The 8,761-nt window shown below is 38.3% G+C and overlaps 1 non-coding gene across 1 annotated transcript; it reads left to right on the top strand.

The window, feature by feature from the left end:
• Positions 1-1,150: 1,150 nt before the first annotated feature.
• Positions 1,151-1,257, top strand: LOC141503566 (U6 spliceosomal RNA). The gene has a single exon (XR_012472913.1). It is a non-coding gene; the product is annotated as a U6 spliceosomal RNA (small nuclear RNA).
• The last annotated feature ends 7,504 nt before the right edge of the window (positions 1,258-8,761 follow it).

The raw sequence follows: 8,761 nt of genomic DNA, 5'->3' as shown, positions 1-8,761 counted from the left end.
TTTTGATCTTCGATAATGAAGGACCACAACCAGTTGAGGAATCTGATTGGTCTCATACTCTAGTCTCTGTTTGGAATAGAGTTATTTTTACTCTAAATCCAGTACTATGCCAAGGACAGTAGATGTACTAAATCAATATCAAATGCAACTTGTTTATAATGCTTATTGGTTGATTGTGATGTATAGTCTCGAAGAAGTACTTGGAAGATATTAGAAAGTTTAACTTTGCCTATGATTATATCAGAATAAAAAAGTGAAACTTGAATCTAGGCCTTCCTTACTCCAAAGTAGCATTACCACGTTGTCTTTTGCATTATTTGTGCTTATGTCTTAATCATTGGTAAAAAAGTAAATTCATCATCAAATTTAACATAGTAATGAATGAAGATTTACATTGTGTTGCCTGTACATAATTACATTACCAAATCAATTTATATAGCTTACAGGTTATAAAGTTTCCTGCCTTTGAATATATGTTTTATTGGTGAATTTTATTTTTGTTACTATGATTTTCCCATTATATTTCATCCCTCTTCTGTTCCTAGACAGCCCACCCTCTATAACAAAGAATTTTAAATAGAGGGGAAATTAAAATGAAAGGAAAAATTGACCAGCACATTGACCAAATCCCCCCCCCAAAAAAAAAACTGGAGGGGTGTAATCTCATAGTTCTTCTAAGAGGCAACACTTGATTATTAAAAATTCACTAGTATTCCCTCTCAGTTTTTTCTCATGGTAACGTTTCTTCCTTTTACATTATCATTGCTTCACTTTTCATCAGTTTTCTACTTCATTTACATTCGTAATTGTTATAGTTCAATAATATTTGATTAGAGAGAAATACTTTGTTTAGATAACTGATGGCATGTACTTTGTTTCTAGTTCATTACTACTGCAAAAATAGCTACTATAAATATTTTAGTGTATATGGGACTTCTTTTTTAATCACTGACCTCTGGGTATATACCTATCAATGGGAAAGACCAGATAATGATGCATGTATATAAGTGGCGAATGAGAAGAGCATGGCAGGTGTTTAATAGGGGGTAAGAAATTTTACAAAAGGACTGTTCATTTGCATATGAAGTATTTAGGGAATTCTAGAGATTTACTTTATATAATATCTTTCTCCATCAAAATTATATGCTTCGTGCTTGCTTCAGCAGCACATATACTAAAATTGGAACAATACAGAGAAGATTAGCATGGCCCCTGTGCAAGGATGACATGCAGATTCGTGAAGCATTCCATATTTTTGTGCTGCCTTCAAGGAAGGCAAAAAGGATACCTTCCAGGGTGACTTTGGGGGTCCATTGGTCTGTGAGGAGCAAGGCCAGTGCTTCCAGGCTGGAATTACCAGCTTTGGCCATGGCTGTGCAAGGAGAAATCCGCCTGGAGTCTTCACAGCAGTGTCCTACTATGAAAACTGGATCCAAGAGCAAGTTGCTGAAGCTTTCTTCCCTGAACAACCCAAGCCTATCCCAACAGATATGCCAGAGGAGAGTCTTGACAACTGTACCCTTGCCTTGGCAGAACGTGGGATTGTCCCCAATCCTGATCATTGGCTCTGGAAGGCTGTGGTAGTTACCCCAAATTTCAAGCCTTGCCATGGAGTGATGATATCAAAAAAGTGGGTTCTCACACCAGCCAACTGCTTTCCACACCTTGAAGGCTTAATCCAAGACACTAGTGAATGGCAAGTGGTCTTCCCACCCAACCAAATTATTTTCAATAGAAACCACATGCAAGATTATGTCTATGACTTGGCCCTCTTGCTGCTAGATGTGTCTGTAAACATGACTGAAGATACAAGCCCTGTGTGCTTGCCCCGCTTATATCACTACTTTGGGCCAAGGGGTCACTGCTGCCTGGCCCAGTGGGGTCCTGGAGAACCACCCCAGGTCTCCAATTCTCTACTGGAAGCTGAAATGATGTCTAGTTGGTGGTGTTATTGCCTCCATGGCCAGAAGGGGGAGAACGTGTCCTTGCTTGGAATGCATCCTAGAATCCCATGTGCTGACTACCAGGAGGAAGAGACAAGAAGCTGTTGGATTGACAGCCGCTGGAGCCTCCTATGTGAGGAATCAGGACATTGGTTCCTGGCAGGTCTTTCAGAGCCCTCAGAAAGCTGTCTCCTGCCTCAGATCTTCTCCCCATTGCAACTTCATGAGCTTTGGATCAGGCATATTGCCCCTGAGGCCAAACTGGAGGATCAACTGGTCTGGAATTGGGAACTTGAAGCACAGGTCAAGTTACCGACCTGTCCTCCCAAAGACCAGACATGGAGCTTGTAGTATTAAACCAGTGATCTGGTCAAATAGTAATCCATGACCTTGGATGGCAGAGGTTCATGGGAACATGGGTCCAGTTTGTATAGGTACTCTGGTGAGCCCTGGTTGGGTCCTAGCAGCTACTCAATGTGTCACAAGACAGGCCTCCACAGACAAGACAGGCCTCCACAGTAGCCAGTCTTCAAGTATACTTGGGTAGAGCAGGGCCCAGATCTGTTGCCCAGGGTCACCAGATATCAAGATCAGTCAACAGCATTCGATTTCCCTATGGCATGGGATCCAATGCACCCCTAGTTCTCTTAGAGGTAGACACCAGAGTTGAGCCCTCCCCTGCTATCCTGCCTGTCTGCCTACATTCTGGACCTACCCCAATTGAGACAAGCTACTGGGTCCTAGGCTGGAAAGATTCTGCAAACCAAGTCCCCTTAGCTGTTCCAGCCACTGCCTCTATCGGCGTGCACTGCCTTCAGCAACTATCTGTGTCCAGTATCCCAAAGGAAAGGAAGAGATGTATGAGATGGACTCAGGGTCAACTCTCCTTTGTGAAGAACAATGTGGCTCCTGGGTCTTGCTTGGTGTATCCCTAAGAGGAAGCAAAGAGCTATTTGCCCCAGTGGGGACTCAGGAGTCCTGGATCTCCCATACTGTCAGGGAGGCATAATTTTTGGGAAACCCCCAGTTCAGTAGAATCTTTGAGGAGTTCAGTGACAGTGAACTTTGCGCTCCACACCTGAGCAGTACCTCAAGACTTCCAAGAGCTGCTCTCATACTCTTGGTTCCTCTCTTTCTCCTACACCGACTCTGAGGACTAGGGCAGAAGATGCAAATGCCTCTGCTGGAATGTGCCCATACTGGTTCCCAGGCTAGGAACCTTGAAAGCTTCCCCCCCCCACACATACACACACACACACACACACACACACACACACACAAACACACCTCCTTCGAGGAGGGTGATTGTGATGACAGAACTGTTCAACCCTGGGTGTCTTAATTGGACTTGCGTTCCAACCACTGCTAATTTGAGCCAAAGAATCCTGGGGGTGGAATGAATAAATACCTGGGTAATAAACACAATGCCAACATTGCCAAAAAAAAGTATATGCTTCAATTAAAGTATTTCTGAGATACCACCTCACACCTCTCAGAACTGGCCAATACGACCAGAAAGGACAACGATCAATGTTAGAAGGGATGCAGGAATTCTGGGAGTAACAGAATGCCTTCTGTGGGGGTGGGAGGAGGGAAGCAAGAATGGGAAAAAGTTGTAAAACTCAAAATAAATAAAATCCTTCTTAAAAACATATATGTTTCTTCCCAACCAGTATTCAAATCTGGACTTTGTCTCAGATGCCCCGGGACATTGGCTCTCCTGTGATCAGGTGCCTCCAGTGAAATAAAACCAGCCTGTGCCTCTGGTGATCCTGTAAGTCCAAGTTTAGATCTAACCTAGATCTGATCCTGGCCTCCACCCCAGACAGCCTCTGCATTCTCCTGCTGAAGGAGACATAGCAGGGAGGTGAGAGAGGGGAGGGAAGGAGTGGGGAAGGGAGGGAAGGGGAGGGAATTGAATCCTCAGAATTCAGCATGCCACCAGGGGAGCTACAGTGCTCTCTGCCCCTCCAGCTCCTCCTCCAGCAGGAAACCAAGAACTGGCCTCCATACCTGCTGTGGATAGGCTTCAATGCAACTTTGACTCTGGCCTGGTCTGAGTTCTATGAAGTTCTTTTCAAAAAAGACATGTATAAAGCTTACAAAGAATCAAAATGTCATATGAGTACTTATGGCTGTAAAATTTTCAAGGTCCAGGACTCAATAAGTATTTGTTAGCAAGTGTTGAAGGTAATATATGAAGCAAAGTGAGTACAAATAGAAGTCCAAAGACTGAATCTGTCCTCAAGATGTTTATATTTTAATGGAGGATGATTTTTGTAGTTTCTTCTTCCTTTGATCCCTTAGGGTGATGACCAAGCCTCTAAGTGCTCCATAATGCCTACTTTCACTACATTCCTGACCACTGGATCAAATCGTTCGCATCCTCCCAATTCAACTGGAGAAGTTTTCACATTCTTAGGATAAAGATCCCTTTAACTCACTGACAAGTTTGAGGTTTTTGGTTATCCTTCACCTGGTTTAGCCCATCTACCAAGAACCCTTAACCTGGGTTTGACTGTTGTAGTCAAAAGTCCTTCCATATTACTCCATTGGAGGATGATATTACATTAAAGGAAATTGAAAAAGCATGGGAAATTTTGAAGAGGTGATAAAGAAGTCGTACAGTTCAGCTGGGAGAAGGCTGAAAGGAGTGGTATTGGGATCTAATCTAATGTAATTTAATTTCTCCATTTTATATATAATGAAACATCACAGCAGAGAGAATGGGGCTATTTCTATGTATCCTGTCCACTGTACTGTGCCTAAGTAAAATAAATAACTTGGTGTTAATCAAATTGTCCTCTCTACACCTCAAATTCTTCATTTTTTTAAAAGAATAGTATTTCTCAATTCTCTTTTCACTTAATTTCCAGAAGCTCCCTATTTTCTCTAGTATGCTATTTAAAACTCTTGAATCTTGTTTTCTTTTAAGATTCAATTGAAATCTCACTTCTTCATATAAAAACTACTTTTCTTCAATTAATAAACATTAACCTCTTATTCTACCCTGGGCTAGAAAAAGTAATGAAAGCAAACAAAATCTTCGTAACAATTATGCATAATCAACAAAAACAAATTCCCATTTTTCTGATGTGAAGTAAGTCTGTCCTCTAGAGTCAAGCCATTATAAAACACAGACAAGGAACCAGGGCAGCTTAATACCTACAACCCAAGTTTCCCTCTGTGCATTAATTTAATCATTCTTTTTCTATTGTTTGGATATGGGAAGATTCTTAGAATGGAGGTATCTCAGTCCTGGTCAAATGATCATATCTCACCATCTTTGACAATAGAAAAACTCTAGTGCTCCAATGAGGAATAGGAAGATGCACTCCTAATTTTTGCCTCTAGCTCATGATCTATTACCAGTGTCCTTTCCATTCACACAAAGTCATCACAATGGCACTTTTAACCCTATTTTCTGGGTTTATTTTATATCCTGCTACTTTGATGAATTTTTTAATTGTTTCAAAGAGATTTTTTAGATGATTTTTTTAAGGTTCACTTGGTATATCATCATATTATCTACAACAAGTCAAAATTTTACTTCATTTCCAATTCTGATTCCATCAATTTCGTTTTCTTCTCTTATTGCTATTGCTAACATTTTTAATAGTATATTAAATAGTAACAGAGATAATGAGCAACCCTGTTACACCCCTGATTTTATTGGAAATTCTCTGAGTTAAATATAATATTTCTTGATGGATTTAGTGAGATAATATTTATAAGACCCTATTTTCTGAGAAGGCAAAGTTGAAAAACTCATATTGGTAACTTGGGATTTTTCCAAATATGTCATCATATCATCTGCAAAAGGAAAATATTTTATTACGTCATTTAGTAGATGTTCGGACCAAAATATGTAATAGTCGACCTATAAATGTCAGTTGCATTTCCTACCAATGTACACAGGATCTGTTGGGGGAGAATGAGAATATACTTACAACAATTTAGGAAAGAGTTATGTGAATAAGAAAATCTACAGTATTTGGCACATTATGATATGTCCTATAGGACTCGAATTTCATTTAGGGTTCAGGGTTCAGTCTGCATTATATATGCCCTACACCCATAGTCTACATTCATATTCTATCTCTTTGCTCTCTTCATGGATAAGATAACTTCTTTGCTAATCATGACTTATGAAGGTAGTATTAAATTCTTTTAGTAAAGAATAGTCATAAGCCTGGGTTCTTGAAGTTGTTCACTTTTGCCTCCTTGACCCAGCACTGAAGTAGTGTTATTTCATTGGCAAATAGCTCATTTAAGGTTTTGAACTCAAAAGCTTTTCAGATATTCTCTGATCATTATTCCTTTTTATCTCTCAAGATGTAGATAAGTGTTAATGAAAGTACAGAAAAATCTAGTCAACTGTTCAACAAAGAAAAAAAAGATTCTGCTTATTTTATTCATCTTTTTGGCAATCATAAGCCAGTAACAACCGTACTCTTTTTCAATCAGAAAAGTTTTCAAACTTCAGGGGTACTCTCTTCTTTGTTGTTGTTTTAGGCCTGTCCTGCTTTTCATGTTGCCAATTTGGTTTTTCTTGGCAAAGATTATTAGAGTGATTTGTCATTTCCTTATTCATCTCATTTTACAATGAAAACCTGAGGCAAACAGGATCAAGTGATTTACATTGAGTCACCCAGATAATGAATGTATAAAGTCAGATTACAATGCAGATTGATAAATCTTCCTGTTTCCAGACCCAAAACGTTACCCATTACATCAGTTAACTGCCCTTTCTTCTTGGTGCAAAATCTGACTAATCCAATAGAGAGTGACACAAACCCAACCAGACTTTTCCCATAGCAGGGTTCTATTTTCTCCAGTCAACTCTCAACAACTCTCTTCCAATGAGATTTCAGTAACAATTTGAAGTTATGCTTATTCAGCTCAAAAATGACCCTGAATTGATCAATTATGCAATGATGCAATTATTTTTCCCTCTTCACTTTCTTTTTTTTTGTGTAGTTGATATATTTTGTAATACAAGCTCCCTTGCCCTCCAGAATATTACATTCTAGGCCCTTTGATACTATACTCTTTTTCCCTTCTCTTTTTATAAATTTATTTAATTGTTTTCACTCATGGACATGCATATTTCCAAGTTACAAAACTTCCCTCCACCCTCCCTTCCCACATCCCTCCCCTCAGCAAGGCACAGTAAGGTTATCATTTTACATATAGATTTTATTAAACATGTTTACAAATTAGTAATTTTTGACATGAGGAATTAAGATTAAAGGGAAAAGATACATAATAATAATTTTATAAAGTGTTCATCACATTCAGAAGAGGTTTTTTTTCTGCGTGGTTTGTTTTGTTTTTCTTCCTCTGGTTGGGGATATTATAGTCCATGACGAGTCAAATACAGTTGTCTTAGCTCTCTAGACTGCCTACCAGAGCTGCTTCTGTCAAGATTGTTCATCTCATCATGTTGTTGATGTGTACATTGCTCTCTTGGCTTTACTCCTTTTGCTCAGCATCAGATCCTGTATGTCATTCTATGCTTCTCTAGAGTCTGACCATTTTTGTTTTCTTATATAACAATAATATTGCATAGTATTCATGTATTATAATGTGCTTAGCTATTTCCCCACTTGATGGCATACCCTCAATGTTCAATTATTTGCCACTACAAAAAGAACTGCTATGAATATTTTGGAACATGTAAAACTTTTCCCATTTTTTACAATTTCTTCTGAATATAGTGCTAGAATTGGAAATGCTGGGCCAAAGGGTATGAACAGTTTTATTGCTTTTAGGGCATAGTTCCATATTACTTCCCAGAAAGGTTAGATCTGTTCATAACTCCACCAACAATGCATCAATGTCCCAATCCTCCCACAAATTATCCAATAGTGATCATCTTTCCTTGGCTAATGTAATAGGTGTCAGATGATACCTCATTCTTGTTTTAATTAGCATTTCTCTAATCTATAGTGATTTGGAGCATTTTTTTCATCTGATTCTATATAATTTTAATTTCTTCATTTCAAAACTGTCTGTTCATATCTTTGATCATTTATCAATTGGAGAATGACTTGTAATCTTTTAAATTTGGTGCAATTCTTTATATAATTTAAAAATGAGACCTTTTTCAGAACTCCTAATTGTGAAGATTGTTTCCCAGGTTTCTGCTTTCCTTCTAATTTTGACAGCACTGAGTTTATTAGTGCACAAACTTTTTAATTCAACATAGTCAAAATCATTCATTTTTGCAGTTTATAATGTGTTCTAATTCCTCCTTGGTATATATTTTCCCTTTTCCATAGGTCAGATAGATAGAGTATTTTTGGTCTATTAATTTCTCTATGGTATTGACCTTTATGTTCAAAACCTGTACCCATTTTGACCTTATTTTGTTATATGGTGTTAGATGTGGATCTATGCCGAGTTTTTGCCACTCTATTTTCCAGTTTTCCCAACAATTTTTGTCAAATAGTGAATTCTTATCTCAGAAGTTACTGTCTTTAGGATTTTCAAATAGTAGATTGCTGTAGACATTTATTGCATTTTCTTTTGAACCTATCCTAATCCACTGATTCATTACTCTCTTTCATAATTAGGACCAGGAAATTTTTATGACTGGTGCTTTGTTATATAGTTTTAGATCTGGCAGAGCTAGGCCACCATCCTTTACCTTTTTCCTATCAGTTCCCTTGCCCTTTTGTTCCTCCAGATAGATTTTGTTATTATCTTTTATAGCTTGATAAAGTAGTCATTTGGTAGTTTGATTGGTATGGCACTAAATACATTATGTATTTTGGGTAGAATTCCCATTTTTATTATATTAGTTCAACCTAACC

Source organism: Macrotis lagotis, chromosome X (assembly GCF_037893015.1).
Source record: "Macrotis lagotis isolate mMagLag1 chromosome X, bilby.v1.9.chrom.fasta, whole genome shotgun sequence".
Lineage (NCBI taxonomy): Eukaryota > Metazoa > Chordata > Mammalia > Peramelemorphia > Peramelidae > Macrotis > Macrotis lagotis.
Note: the sequence above shows the minus strand (reverse complement) of the source record. Positions and strands in the feature narration are given on the sequence as shown.